The sequence below is a fragment of the Trachypithecus francoisi genome, unplaced genomic scaffold (assembly GCF_009764315.1).
Source record: "Trachypithecus francoisi isolate TF-2019V2 unplaced genomic scaffold, Tfra_2.0 Lachesis_group16, whole genome shotgun sequence".
Taxonomy (NCBI): domain Eukaryota; kingdom Metazoa; phylum Chordata; class Mammalia; order Primates; family Cercopithecidae; genus Trachypithecus; species Trachypithecus francoisi.
Window position 1 is genome coordinate 11,046,128 of NW_022681461.1, and position 16,442 is coordinate 11,062,569.

Consider the following 16,442-nt stretch of genomic DNA (forward strand, 5'->3'; position numbering starts at 1 on the left):
GCATGCTCCCCACACCCAGGTAATTTTTGTATTTTTGTAATTTTTTGTAGAGACAGGGTTTCACCATCTTAGTCAGGCTGGTCTCAAATTCCTGGCCTCAAGCGATCTGCCTACCATGGCCTCCCAAAGTGCTGGGATTACAGTTGTCAGCCACCACACCTGCCCTCACTTTCTACTTACCGATTTGTATGTGGAATAGCAGAAAGGAGTAGAAATAGGAGGATAAAGGGTAATGGCTAAGAAGTATAGGGTTAATAGAGATACCAAGAACTGTTCAAGAGGTTTGACCACTGAATTTGTACCAGGCATTCAGATAGAGACAATAGAGTTTTCAAAGTCCTTATTTTCAGAAAGCTAAGCTAATGAAGTAGAATAAAATATGTACAATAAACAATGATGTTTTAACTCCAGACTAGCAAGCATACACTCTTTTAGCACTGTAAGATAAAAGATATGAAGATCTAATACTGTTTTTGTTTGTTGCCATCACGATATTTTCCTAAAGCCCAGAACAATTTGAGGACCTCTTTCGCCATCTCTCCTAGAGCCTCAGAATCTGAAGATCCATGCCCCTACCCCATCCTTTGTAGGGGGAATAGAAAATTATTATCATTTTCATCAAAAACTGTATAGAATAGGAAATGAGAGTTTGGGGGAGGGCAAGGGGTGGCAACTCTGGTCCTTGGGTCAAAGTGGCCAGCTGTCTGTTTCTGTAAGGCAAACAAGTTAACAGAGCTTTATTTACATTTCTAAATGGTTGGAAAAAAATTAAAAGAACAATATTTTGTGATGTAATAATTATTTAACATTCACATTTTAGTGTCCATAAGTAAGGTTCACCAGAACACAAACGCCCGCATTTGTCTGTGCATAGTCTATGGCTGTTTGGCACTGCAACAGCACAGTTGAGTGGTCCAGCAGAGACCACATGGCCCAAAGCCCAACATCTTTACTCTCTGGCCCTTTGCAGGAAAGGCTTGTCAACCGCTGGGTGAGATAAATAAAAGAGAAAGACCAAGGAGGAGAGAAAAGAGCAGCATGAGAGTAAGGGGCCACTTTCATTTCGGACTGCGAGACTACACGTAAGGGGAACCTGAAGAACCAGGAAATAACACCAGTGTCCTCAAAGAGATCAGGACAACATGGATGAACTAGGAAATCCACTTGTGAATTTCTCTATGGAAGCATCATATTGTTTAAATCCAAATTAAAGGACAGACTGAACATTCTTTGCGATTCCACGTATGTGCTGCAGCAGCTGACAGGAAGCCTACTTTGCAATAGATGAAACCTCTAAAAAGCACAGTAAGTCTGTGTGTGTGTTTAGGAGGAAGGGGTAGTTATGTGACAGATGCAGATTGAAAATACATTATATTATATTTTATTTTAATTATTAGTACAAATTTATGGGCTACATAAGAAATTTTTTACATGTATATATAATGGGTAGTGATCATGTCAGGGTATTTGGGGTGCCATCACCTGAGTACAATACATTTTTTATGTATAGTTATCCTACACTGTTATCAAACTTTAAATTTATTCCTTCTATTTTACTGGCAAACACATTTTTAAAAGGTCTGTAGTGGGGAGTGAACTGATGCAGATGACAGAGGCTTAGCTTTTTATTCTATATGCTTCTTTAGCACTTAAACACATTCATGCCACACAACAGTGTTTCTGTCAACAACGGACTACATATTGATGATGACCCCATAATATTATAATGGAGCTAAAAATTCCTGTTGCCTAGTGACATTATAGCTGTGAGCCATACAAAAGCAGACATTACTATAGTTTGCTAACTCCTGCTCTTACACTGCAACACACTACCTTTTCTATGTTTAGATAAACAAATACTTAACATTGTGTTACAATTGCCCACAGTATTCTATGCAGTAAGATGCCGTATGGGTTTGCAGCCTAGAAGCAACAGGCTGGCCCATGTAGCCTAGGTGTGTATTAGGCTATACCCTCTAGGTTTGCATAAGTAAACATTATGTAGGCACAAAATCGCCTAATGACACATTTCTTCGAACATATTCCCACCATTAAGAAACAAATGACTGTATTACAATAAGCATTTTTAGTAATTTAATAAAGCAATACAAATTGAATGTAAAAGAGAAAAAAATATGCACCATTAAAGAATTATAACCACAAGCTTTGCATATTCAAAGATAATGCAAATCCCTATTTGACTATACAATAAAAAGGAAGCAGAAGAGGCAAATCAGGAAATGCTTTAGAACAACATGACGTTTTCAATAAGCCTTTGAGGATCAATAAGATCTGACAAGGCGAAGAGGGCATCCTATACCAAAGAAACAAACAAAGGCACAGGGGTGCAAGGACTCCTGCTCATGGTGAAGGAAGGATCTCCCCAGACGGTCTTCAGGCTTATTGACTTTGGAAATGGAATGTATTTGCAAGGCTGAATTAGTTGTATGGACAGATACACTTCACAAAATAATCAGCTATAAGGGAATGTTTAATTACTTGCCATCAGACATTGTAGCTTATAAGAAAAATAGAAAAAGGGAGGTAAGAACATTTCTATTATGCTAATATAGATGCTGAAGATATTGCACCATCTTGAAGAATTCTAGCCACACTCACTTACCAATGCTTTGCAGGACAATAACCAAACGCAAATCAATCCAACAACTCTGATTTCCAAATCAATTAGCAGTCATATCTTTTTCTGATGCAAACAAACTTGAGCAAAGCCAGCTTCCAGGTTTAATAGAAGGCTATTTTGCCTTCCTATCCACATAATCTACCAGCACTTCTCAACCACATAACGAAATATTGTTTCTCGGACCCTTCTCCAGACCTATCAGATCAGTATCTTCACAGGTGGAGACGGAAAGTTTTTATTTTTATTAAGTTCCCAGGTGATATTTATAGACTAAAGTTTGAAAACCTCAATTCTAAAATTTCCACAGCCTTGTTTCATACCCTCTATGATTAATAATCCTGCCAATGGCAAGTTGGAGCATCTGGAGACCTTGCTTCTAACTTGACCTTTCCAATCAATAGTCATTGCAAGTTACGGAATGTAAGGTCACATTCTTTCTGGCTTGTCGGTGCTCCATCAGGAGCTACGTGGACTTAGAATCAATAATGTTTCTCTTCTTTCCCAAACCTTTCTCCTACAGTTTCTAAGGAAAGTATGGAATTACATATGTAAAGCTTTCAGCACAGGGCCCAATATTTAGGAGATGCCAATAAATGCTGGCTGGTTTCTTCCATTCGATTCATCTCTTAAATCTCATAGTGGTTTGTCTTGAGGATTCCCCAAAGAATGGTGGGGAATTATTACAGGTCCTTAAAATGCAGCAGCAGTGAGTGACTCCAAGGCTCCCAGACTCTTAGACGCTTTTCTTCTAGGTCTATGGCTGAAGACAACACACTCTTCATGGTACTGACACCTAATGGCTCCTCGCTTACTTCGATGCTGTCAACCTTGAGCTACTCTCTTTTCAACGTTTGGTCAACGGTGGAGTCCTTCATTCCAGCGGAATCTAACCCTGAGGTCAACGCTGGGGTTGAAGCAGGGATTTGAGAACCTGGAACCTGCATTCCCCCACTGTCCCCTTCACACCCTTCCACATGCATCAAACTGGGGTCCACCAGGGGCCCCAGTTTGAAAACCATTCTCTAAGTCTTAGAGTGTGTTGGAATCTAACTGATGGAAGAAATGAGGTGTGAATTTTGTAAAAACCCAGATTCCAGAGCATTGGAGAGAAAGTAAATCCTCACATGAAAAAGAATAACTTGTAACTACAATGCTTTCATTATACAATGAATATTTAGAATAAAACTAATCTAATTATGTTATTAATAACTTTGAGAGAAGTTCTCACTGACCTCATTGCCCTACTACAACTGCTGCTGTTAACTACTTGGGACATGCGGAAAGATGATAAATGTCAAAAAGGACAAGTATAGAATAATACTAAGTTGAATAAAGGTCCCAAGCATAATAACATATCAAAATTATGCTACAGGATGAGAGAGCTATCTTACAGATGCTCTATCACAGAATGTAAAGAACCTGGGGCTTTCTCCCAAACTGCCAGACCTTAGGATCTGAGGCTGCTTCTCCAAGTATGGCCAGGGTCCTGAAGAAAGGCAGAGGAGTAGGAAAAGGGATGGAGAGGAGAAGAGGGAAGGAGACAGAGAGCCCAGGGAGAGAAGAGAACTTCAGGATGGCCAACAGACGTGGGCTCTGCGTGGGTTACCAGCCTCTCAAATAGGTACCTGTTTGTCATCAGCATAATTGCAAGACTTACTCTCTGGGGAAGTATTGCACTTATATACTCTCCAGTACTTATTTTTGTTTTGTGTTGTTGTTGTTGCTGTTGTTGTTTTGAGACAGGGTCTTGCTCTGTCACCCAGGCTGGAGTACAATGGTATGATTATAGTTCACTGCAGCCTCAAACTCCTGGGCTCAAGCAATCCTCCCACCTCAGCCTCCCTAGTAGCTGGGACTATAGGCACATGCTACCACACCTGGTTCATTTTTTAAATTTTTTGTTGAGACGATGTCTCACCATGTTGCCCAGGCTGGTCTCAAACTCCTGGCCTCAAGTGATACTCCCACCTCGGCCTCCCAAAGTTTTGGGATTACAGGCATGAGCCCCCATGCCTGGTTCCCTCCCATACTTCAGGCACATGACTAAGAAGCTACATAATCAGTGTCACTGCCCTTTCGCAGCTCCTGGCAACTTTAGCATAAAACCCAAATTATTTAAGGCAGCTGGGAAAGTTCCTATTAACACATCCAGACGTGTTCCTTCCCAACCCTTTCCCCATCATCACCATCCTCCCACTAACAGCCAACATTTACAGAACATCTTCTGTGTCATGCCATAAAGACTATGTGCCCAATGCTGAAGGATCACTGGTCATCAAAATGTCCACCCAGGAATAGCTACCCTCTGACTCCTTCAAGGCCTTCACTCATGTTATCACACTCTTCCCTCCACCCAGGAACTTATTTTCCCCTCCTCTGACCAGCTCTAATTCTTCCTCCAGACAGGAGTGTAAATGTTTCTCCCTTAGGAAGACTTCCCTTAACTGTCTTAGCCTCTCTGACCAAGCTAACTGCTTCATCCACACTGAGGGAGCACATGCCCCTCCTCCAGACTTTATCACAAAACTTCACACCATTACTTTCGTTTTTGGCTGGAATGGGACGAGTGGGAGAGGAGAAACTGCGTTTATGATACAGCCTTTGTCAGTGGGGGCCACCCAAGGAAATTAAGCCCTGTAGAAAATGGGTGACTATTTTCTCAGTTCTGCTGTTACCAGTTGAATATGTCCAGGTTCCTAGTGTTTTTGAACAAAAAAATTGGACAAAGTGCACAAACAAAGCAAGGAAAGAAGGAAGCCACAAAAGCAGAGATTTATTGAAAATGAAAGTATACTCCACAGAGTGTGAGCAGGCCTGAGCACAGGGGTTCAAGCACCAGCTTACAGAAATCTCTGGGGTTTAAATACCCTCCAGAGGTTTCCCATTGGTTACCTGGTGTGCATCCTACGTAAATCAAGTCATGGCCCACAATCAGAGGCTGAAGTGAAGTTACAAAGGTTACACCCTATGCAAGCATCTGATTGGTTGTGGAAATCAACTAATCAGAGACTAAAATGAAGTAACAAGGTTAACTTCTATGCAAATGAAGACTTGGCTGCAATCAGTCTGGTTGGTTGTGGAAAGCAACCAGTCAGAGGCTGAAATGAAGTTACAAAGTTACATTCCTATGCCAACGTCTGATTGGTGCAGAAAACAACCAATTAGAGATACTTTCCGTTTTCTATCCGCCACACAGAAAACGAGTGTGTGGGGGGGGTGGGGGGCGGTGGGGGTGCTTTGCAAAGGGAGTAGCATCTGGTCCTTCTGTTACTTAAGTGTGGAAAGTTGGGGTTTTCCTTTTGGTTTAGTTCTAAGAAGTCAGCTCAAATCGGCCTAGCTTCCTTGCCTCTAGACCCTATTCTCTTGCTTCACTCCCAAGGATACCTTGTAGCCAGCATCATTCTAGATGGGTAGGAAAAACATCAAGATATACTATAGATGCCTTGGGCATTAGGGTTCAATTCTCTCAGGGAACCCCATGGAGAAAGGCCAGCTATCCACCCACGTGGTGTTTGACACACTGTAGCTCTCAGTAAATGTGTGTTTAATTCAACTAAATGACTAAGGTCTCCAGGTTTGGGGGCAAGGAGAAGGATTCATTGTGTCCTCACCAGTTTATAGGAATAAAACTGGCAAGGAAAAGAAGAGCTAAGCTTTAAAATGCTGGGTAGCCTAAATGAGCTGTGATTCTTTCAGCACCAAAGATGTATTATGTCTACAGGTTCCAGGCCTGAATGACTTCTCACCTTGCCTTCATTCACTGTCAGCTTTTACTCACTAGGTGCTTTTATGACTTTCCCTTGCAGATGCCCCTGTTTCTAATTAGAGCCAGAGGCCGGACCCCCGGAGAGCTGATAACAATTTTGCCCTTCGATGTACCTTACTGGCTAACTGGAAAAGGCAGGTTAATGGTGTCTGCATGGAAGGTATATTATTAGAAGTGAGTCTGTGAAGCAAACTCCCCGTGACTCTAATCTTCAGAATGCTGACTCCTGAGGTCAGTAATTGGGCACCACAGAATTCAGTGGAGCAGCAGGCCTAAGCCTGTCTTCAGACCTCTTTGAAATGCAGTTCCTGAGGTCAGAGAAATAATTGCTTCATTTGAAGGGGGTGGAAAGAGATGAGAGGAGAAGAAACAACCTTCATTATTTCTCCAGTTTATCAATGCACCATGTTCTCAATATCCTGGTCTAATTAAAATAACACAGGCTGCTTGAGAAACTCAATCATTTCCACAGTGATTCTTGTCAGTTTGCTCCTCCTGCCAGCTCAGAGATGCTTAATGGCAGATAAGCCTGGAGCCCAAGACCCCCTCACTTAGTCATTAATTCAGCGACCAGGGTGCCATGATGCTCATTAAAGTTCTTTACCCCTGTTATATGAAAACTCTTAATTAACAGGGAGGATATTTTAATGTCAGTGCTTTGCAACTTTCCAAAGAGAAATGCCAATGTAATCAACCTGAACCTTGACCACCCCTCCCAAGGCGAATCTGCCCTTCTTCTCAATCCCGCCAGGGGCTGATTCTGGACTCCGCACGCCATCAGAGAAGACTCTGCACGCCTGGTATTGGCTCTCAGGGAAGGGCTTGAAAAATGACTCAGAGTTCAGCCACTGTATTGCAACCCTGGTAATCTGAGAAAAGTTCCAGGCAAGATCCTGAGATCCACCTTTTGTGTTCAAATGCCATTAAAAAACAAAAAAGGCATGAGGAAAAGGGAATATTGCTCTTTTCAATATTTCAGCCAACTCTGCACACCTCCTGTAGGCCAGACTTAATTCAGCCTCACAGAAAAAGAAAAAAATCAGTGCAGAAGAGATGTGAAAGGAATAAAAAAATTCACACATTGGGCAAAAAAGAAGCAGGGGAAAAGTTAAAGAAAAAAAAAAGACTCAATCCTACAATTGCACCAACAGTATCAAGTTCTCCGGGCCCTGCAGGAGATCCTGGCCTGGCCCTGGATGGCTGGGTGTACAGCACAGAGGATCCACTACAGAGGCAAGGGGGCAACCTCTGGCCTGCTCACCTCAGGACCTACACCATGGATCTTTAATCCAAGCAGCTTTGGAGGTTGGTCCATGATTATAGCTTCCATACCCATGCAAGCTCTACCTCTGCTCTGGCTCCCCACATTTCCAGTATGTTCCCAGACTGTCACTTTCAGAGCCAGAGCTGAGTGCCTTATAAGACATCAGGTCCTTTGAGTTTCTGCTCCTTCCGTATCTGACCCAGAATCTGCCCGCCCAGCCACTGACATGGCTCTTGTGACCTGCCTTGCTGGTGAACCATTAGCCCTGGTAGGGCAGAGGATCTCACTTGTGGCAGCAGTCGGCATGCTTAAGTGGTGGGAAAATAAGAGATGACATGAAAGGCAGGGTTGTGGATATAAACCAGCTTCATCTGACATAAGAAAATATTTTAAAATAAAAGCTGCTTTTCTTCCTGTACCTTAAGATTCCAGTGTTATAAGTGTTATTAAGGTAATTTTAAAGATTGTTTAAAATTTTCCTCTCCTGTTTACCTTAATTGCAAGGCAGATGCAAATGTCCCCTCTTGCTCCTCAGGCCACAGCAGAAAAGTATTAGAAAGGAATATATCAAAGCTCAGAGGCTGGAATTTTAAAAATGAGATTCAGATGTGTCTATAAATATGACAGGGAAATGCAAGGAGACCCTTGAAGCCAGTGTGGGCAAAACATGCCTGGAATTTGGTCTGTGACCTCACCTGGCCATTTGCTTCATTAAATCTCCTGCTTTCGGGCACACATGGGTCTGGGGGTCAGCCGGTTCGTTTTCATCCCATTTACAATATGCAATATTGTTTGCTCGCCTTAGGGGCTGCTGAGCCTTCTGTCTCCTGCTCAAGTGTCATGACTCAGCCAAACTGAAGAGGCAGGAAACAGAGCTGGATGGATCACTGGTTTGATCTCAAGAGAAAAATCCCTTGTTGTGACTTCTTTCAGAGGCAGGAGATTGTTGGAGGCTGGGAGGAGGGGGCAGGAGGTAGAGTCAGAAAAGGCCGGGAGATGAGTCTTCACTATGCTTCCAGCCTTGTCTCCTGCTCCCGCATGCCACCTGCATATCCGCACGCCTATCCTGCTCCTGTAAACCACCTGCACATCTGCATACCTATCCTGCTCCTGCATGCTAGCTAAATGTGTACTCATCTCTCCAGAGTGAATTTGAAAAAGTGCCCAGGAGTGAAATGCAGGGAGATGGCATAAAAAAAAACACAGCAGGTATTCTGGAGGAAGATGATTCTACGTTTAATACATGGGTATTCCCCTCAAGAGTGAGCTGTGCTTAGCCACGTAATTTGGCTTTTCTGTGCCTTGGTTTTCTCATCTGTAAAACAGGAATAATAATATTCATGTATCATAATTTCCAAAAGGAACAGGTACAAAAACATAGGCAAAGTGTTTGGCATGGACAATTGATCCCTTCTTAGTATATGTTAGATTATTTTGCTTTCCTTCTCCGCATCATCCACTACAGAATCATCAACTGTGGGGCAAGTAAAGAGAAGACCTGAGAAATATAACTGTGTTCTCTTAGCAATAGGGAGCAACAGAGGCAAGATGAAAAATGATAAAATCAAGACTCTTCAGCCTAAGAGGTTAGCTTCTCACTAGCAGTGAGAAGAGAGGTTTGGGGTGAGAAAGTAGATGCATGGAACACTGGCCCATTTACTTCTGAAAACATTAAATCCCTTTTCATAACCTGATCACTCAGTTGAGCGACTAAGATGCTCACTATCTGTTGGAGTTTGTTTTCCAAAAAGCCTGAGCACTCGTGGAAGTACCTTATAGGATCTTCCTTAGGGATGACCTTGCTTAATAGGTAAACCTGCTTAATCGCCAGCCAACAGGCTCATCCTCTACAAGTCCCAGGAGTCCCCCTTCCTGTGTCCTAGCCTGACACCATGTCACAAAGTCCAACTTTCCTATCTTCTTTCTGGAGTGCAGACTTTTGCCATGAGGTGAGAGAGAGAGAGAGAGAGAGAGAGAGAGAGAGAGAGGGAGGGAGGGAGGGAGGGAGAGAGAGAGAGAGAGGGGGAGAGGGAGAGAGAGAGAGAGAGAGAGAGAGAGAATGAGAATAAGGGGCCCCACTCACTCAGGCTATGGCCCAGCTCTTGCTTCATCCTATGCCAAATAGCACTTTCTCCCCAGGATTATCAGCCCTAAGGGTCTCCATTCCCTTATCACTCCCTCTTGGCCCAAGGGCACTTAGCCATCACTAATTATACTAGTCCGACTTCAGTATGTTCAGGAATACTCATTTCCATGCACGCCTACATGTAGTCCAGTTTGTTTTTATAGATTATCCTCCTGCGCAAGTGAAGGATACACTGCATAAACTTCCTGAAGTCCTCTCCCTCTCAGCTCTGGGTCTCCTGAACATAACCACTCCAAAAAGAATTCACACCGTTTCCTAAGAACAGACAACAGAGACTTCTCAAGTTTTATGACTGCAAGGGAATTGGCAGCTGGGGTGTTTTCCTTCCCTTTCTTTTATTCCAGCTACATAGGATAGAAGACGTTTTCCATGCAGCACTCTGCTTGTTTATAGGACACAGAGAGTGTGGGGGACAGGTCTTGACAGCCTTCTTCAACATGTCTCCCATAAACTATTTTATCTCCCATTTGAAGGAGAAAAATGAAGAAAAAATACCCTTTCCTCAGAATCTAAAGTTATCCATCTTTATAAGCATTATAAATGGAGCAGAAATGGACAGTGGAAAAGCCAAAATGGAAATATTTAAAAGTACCTTTCCACACCGTATTGTGTACTACACTCTGGAGATACTACATTTTGTCCGAGAACCACCACCCCCAAGAAGGAGCTGTTTGTGCCCCACAGATGGACTGTCTCCTTTACGGGATCCAGACTGCCACATGTGTCGGAGAGCCAGACCCAAATTCACAAACAATTATCAGTGGATTGAGGCACTTCAGGCCCGGACCATCTCCCTTCGACCTGCATCTCATGGGCAGGACTTCGGACTGCAGTTATGTTTCAACTTATAGAGGCTTTTTCAAGATGTGTCAGGATTTTTCTTGGGTTTCCTTTTCAAATAAATCCTCCAGCCTTGACTCCTCTGTGTCTGAGTCGGCTCAACTAAAAGCGTATTCATTTCTCTGGGAATGTTAGAACGAAGAAGGAGGGGTGGAGGTAGGGGTGGATTTTTCTTTCTGCTCACAGCTGCCTCTAATCTCAGAGTCCAAATCTCCAAAGCTGATAGATCATCATTGAAGTTGGTTGAATCCAGGGCATCTTGGCACCATTTCAGATCTTTTGGCTGGCAGAAGTAGTAAGTTCTCTCATGATCACTGGGGTTTGATACCACCTTAAACAATCTTTTAGATGAATCGTTTAAATTAAAATAAGCAGAAATAAACTATTTCAGTGACTTAAAAACAGAAATCATGTTTACATCCTCTTCTTCCTACCATGGTTCACAAGAAGAACTGTAAAGGTTTCTTGCTTGAGGTAGCCCTCTGGGTGAGACTTCAAGCAGTCTTGCAGTGCAAAATGAATTCTGCAAAGATCTTGCATAGCATGTTGAGTATCAAATATAAATTTTTTAGAAATCATCACTGATTATAGACACACAACATTATCTTTCTTGACTGGCAGAATGATATTTGGTGATAGAATACACCCCTATTTTTGGAAATAAAAATTCTCTCAGAAATACTAATCATTTTCTCAAACATTTTTTCTGTCCCCAAGCACCTGATAAGACACATTCTCTTCGGTCATAGGAACTGGCATGGATTGGGGATAAAGAAGGAAGTGGGTGTTCCATAAAGGAGGTAACAGATTCTGCCTATCATAATCTGCCAGGAAGACAAGGCAGTTTTCAAAAGCCCCAGACTACAAGGGGATGTGCCCACCTATCCTCCCCAGCAGCTCTTCCTTTCTGCCTTTGTATAAAACACAAAGTGAACATATTCACTGCCCCCAAAACAACTAAACACCAAAAGGCTGCTGAGGCATCTACCACTTAAAACAGACGCTTAAAATGATCATTTACCCAACCATGCCACATTTACCAGGAAGTGCTGCAAAAGGTCCTTCACACTACCCCATTAAGGAATATAACATAATATACACATCTTAGTATAACTGGACAGTAATTATTATGGTTCTGCATGTGCTAGTACATTTAAAATATATTTGCTATTTATCTGTTAGTGATTACAGTTTATATTTATAAAGCTAGTTTAACAGCTTTTACTAAGACTATATGCAATTTTTTTTCTTTTCACTACCACTTTTTAATTTGTTTCCTTAACATGCATCATCTATCATTTAACCAAATTTGCATGTAAAACTGTTAGATAAGGAAAAGTGAAATGTTTTACTCCTACTATTTTCTCAGAGTATCCTAAACACAATAAACATAAATGGCCTAGATTTAAAAAACAAAAATGTAGAATGTGAATACAACAAATCATCCATTGCTTAATAGCTTTCATTTAAATAACTTGGAAATAGTTTTATGCTGCCTCCTACCCTCCCCTTACTCTAGAGAGAAAAAAATAAAAGCAAATAAAATACTAATCATGGCTGGTAAGAGTGCAATACACAGTCAGCAGAACCCCCTAGAGTGTGAACCACTAAGTTTAAGTCCAGTGATGAAGTTTGCAGAAGATTTCCCCAAATTAAAAGTTTGACTTAGACCTTTTATTTCTGAAGAGACTTATTTCCTGTTCTCATCTTATTTCTTAAGCTACCACCAGAAAAGAAGTTGAAGGAGTCTGTGGGAGAATTTCCACTCTACCCCAAATAGCACAGCTTTGGGGTAGCCTCATTGTCTGTGTGCTTGAAGCTGTATAATCAGGGAGGAAGCATAGGAACCACTCATGTGTTTGTCATTGAGAGGAAAACTAGTTCCATATGTTCACACACACACACACACACACACACACACACACCTCATTTTGTGTCTGGCCTTCAGACAAGTAACATCACATAGCGATGTCAAGGAAACAGGGACATAGCAGTCTAGTTTTGCTTAAACCTATGTACAAGAAAAAAGACGTTTAGATGACCTATCCAAAAGGTGTTTTGACTTTATTCCAAGTGGCCAATAGAACTTGTGTGAAATAAGTAAATTTTGTATCCCTTAAAAATATGAACCATTAATATTTTCAATTAAAAGATTTGTTTTAATCAAGTGTTCAAATAAATCTCTAAGAAGTTTTCTCCCTTCTTTCCTAGGTTAAAAAAATCATGCATCCAAGAAGAGAAAAAGAATTCAGTTGAATTCACTATCAAAGTTTTGAAATGAGAAGAAAGGGATGATGTGCTGTAGGGGAACAGCTGGGAAGGAATGCCATCAGAACAGAAAGAAGAATTTGGATACAAGTATTGAAAGTTACATAGCAATTTGGGAGGAGGATTCTTAAACACACATACACATAGACACACATATACAACGCTGTTTAGCAACCTGTCGGGATCTCTCCATGAGATTCTTATTCTTGCAGCTCTCAGGCTAGGTTCAGTTACAGGAATTGATCATAATTCATCTACTTCAAGCCTATTTATCTGATTTGCACAAGTTCACAAAAACTTTGCCAATTTGCCTGTGAAATGCACGTGTCAATTACCCTTCAATGGTTCAACAACCCAGCACCCTGAGCCCACTGGCATCTCACAGAGCACTGAGAGACTTTGTCTTCAGTCCACCCCAAAGCACCCCAGCCCTGCTATCAATAATCACACAAATGAATTTTCTCAGAGTCAGACTAGGAGTGTCAGCAGTAAACTATTGGGGAGATCTGGGAACTCCCCATGGCTCAATGGTGTTCCTGAATTTCACTCTCCAGGCTATCACTTTTTCCAAGTTTCTTTATTGCTCTATTACCAGGAAAAAAACAGGGTGTTAAAAAGAGCCAGGCTGCTATCACACCCCAAATGACCTGTAGCAGAGTCAGCAACAGGCCAAAACATGCACAAGAGTGAAGATGTTTTTCTTCCCCAGATTTCTCCCTGCTGCTTGTGAAGTTGGAAGCGCAGTTGCTGACTCAGCGGGAAGAGGCAACAGTTGTCTTGTGCACCTGTGCCCTAAATCTCCTCTACTGGTGATGAGCCCTTTACATCTCCAGGGATGCAATTTCCCCTCCCTCAAGTTTCTCTCTTCCAATAGAGCTTGTGTGTATGAAAGCTGAATTAACCACATTCCGACTTTAGGAATGCAATGGTCTCTTTCGAAATGTTTCCAAAACAAGGGAGCAATGGCAGCTATTAATCTAAGAACTTAGATCCAACAATTCTCTCCAAAAAGACAAAATAACAATTTTCAGTCCAGCAAGAATGTATGACAAATAAATTGATTGATGAAAATGCATTAGCATTTTACACAGAAAAAAATAAACATTTCTTAAAGATAAACTGTATTACTTGCAAGCTGTTTACTTTCAGCCACCCATATAGGAAAACTGCCATGGATTCAAATTTTATAATTGAATATGATATACTACAGTAGAATTTAATTATAATTAGATATCTAGCATTAAATTAAGGCTAGAATTCATTAATTAATATACTGTGGCTAATAATTTTAATATCATATTTAAAAAGTTATTCAAAGGCATATTATTATTGTTGGTTCACCTCACTACTGATCTCCACCTATGGCCTTACCAAATACAGAGATGGTGATGTAAAATCAAAGCATCCTAATTAGAACCCACAAAATAAATGTCCCACGTGGCCACATACCCATTTTGATTCTTTTTTTTTTTTTTTTGAGGCGGAGTCTCGCTGTGTCGCCCAGGCTGGAGTGCAGTGGCGCGATCTCAGCTCACTGCAAGCTCTGCCTCCAGGGTTCACGCCATTCTCCTGCCTCAGCCTCCAAGTAGCTGGGACTACAGGCGCCCGCCACCATGCCCGGCTAGTTTTATGTATTTTTAGTAGAGACGGGGTTTCACCATGTTAGCCAGGATGGTCTCGATCTCCTGACCTCGTGATCCACCCGCCTCGGCCTCCCAAAGTGCTGGGATTACAGGCTTGAGCCACCGCGCCCGGCCTGATTCTTTTTTATGTATAAATCTAATTTGATTTTGGATGTTGGGCTTTATTGTCCATGTTTTATTACAACATTTTAACTAATATGATACAAAACTTTTTCTTCTTAGCTGTAGATTGATTTGATCAGCTAAAAGGAAAGTGGAGGAGCGAATCCTTGGGTTTAAATTGTGAGGAAGTGAGGCACAGTCATTACGGGACAGCTAGGGTGGAACATTACCAGCTGTAGCTGTGTGACTTCAGACCAGTTACCACACTGTTACTCAGTTTCCTAATCTATGCAGTAGGAATAAAAATAGTATATCTCTCAGAAAGTTTTAGTAATGATTTCACAAATTAATATATATAAAGTTCTTAGAACAAGAAATACGTAGTAAGCACACAGTAAATCCTAACTCCTTTTGTAACTTTCCAGAATTTTCAACCTCTCACTGGGCTTGTCTATTTGACTGCACCTCCAGGTCAACACATTGAAAAAGGCATTGTTCCTTTTCTCTTCAGGGCAGCTCCCCTCCCAGCTTCCTGGGAAATACAGCTCAGGGCAGTGGTGCTGCCCCCATTCGATAACCATTGAAGTGTCACCAACTCGTTCAAGTTGTCACCAAAGCCTCTTGATTCTTCCTACAACACTGGTTGCCTATGTCAACTCCTCTCCATTCCAGCCTCCACCTTCCAATGGAAACCCTCATTACTTCCAACCTCAGTATCGCCACAACCTTCTTTGGAGCTCCCTGCCCCCAGGAATGCTGTCTTCCTGTTTCTCAAAACAATGTCAGTTGCATCTTCTTGACATGCCACTGCCATGGGGTCGCCTTCAATCTTGATCCTGGCATCAGGGCCCTCTGCAGTCTGCCCCCAAATGACCTTCTAATCTTGTCTGTCATCATTTGTCTGAGCCAATCTACTCTGACGGGCTACTCATCCACACCTGGGCTTTGTGGAGCATCAGGTGCAAGAAGCAGAGCCTCTCTCAAGGTGACCTCAGTCAATGGAGGTATAGAATGAGCAGCCATGGGTAGGGAATGTACCTGGTTCTGTGTACCAGGAATACAAGGCCAGGACACCATCTCAGCACCAATGCTGCTTTGCTTCACGAAGAGGCCAGAGAAAATGTCAGTATTGAAGACATACTTACACTGAAAAATCATTTGTTGTTTGTCTGAAATGTAAATTTACCTGGACATTCCATTTTATTTTGTTCTTGGGGGTGGTTGTTCTGTTTCAGTATTTTGTGTTTGCTAAATCTAGCAACCCCGCTTCACAGACAACCAGGAGGACATTAGGTCTTTGGTTTACAACAGCCTCAGTGTCCCAACAAAAGAGATCACACTGTCCAATGACTGCAGAGGCTGGGTAGGCAGTGCCAATGTGTGCAGCAGGGCCTGTGTGGGATGATGCATGCTGACTCACACTCATCTCAAGTGTTGGAGCCACCCCAGGGAGCAGTGGACATGTAATACACTGGTGTGCACTATACATGCTCCATCTAAAGTGAGTAGTTCCTACTCATCTCTAGCTATTGCTGCAATTAGGGATGTGGCAGAAATATTCTAAAATTTCCCACATTTGAGATAGTCATATTTGAAAACCTTTGATATTTCAATGCTGGCAACTAATTTAATAATAAAATATTGTTCCGGCAACCCTATGTGGATGGCCCAAAAAAAGGGTCACATTGGCCACCCCAACCAACCAGCCTATGGGTTGCGACCTCTGCTTCTCAGCAACAATGGAGGTCAGTCCTCAACTGAGGAAAGGTGTC

At 42.1% G+C, this 16,442-nt stretch overlaps 1 long non-coding RNA gene across 1 annotated transcript; it reads left to right on the forward strand.

Moving 5' to 3' along the window:
* Nucleotides 1–980: 980 nt before the first annotated feature.
* Nucleotides 981–3,850, forward strand: LOC117098399. Its single transcript, XR_004443394.1, has 2 exons — nt 981–1,305; nt 3,394–3,850. It is a non-coding gene; the product is annotated as an uncharacterized LOC117098399 (long non-coding RNA).
* Nucleotides 3,851–16,442: the final 12,592 nt, after the last annotated feature.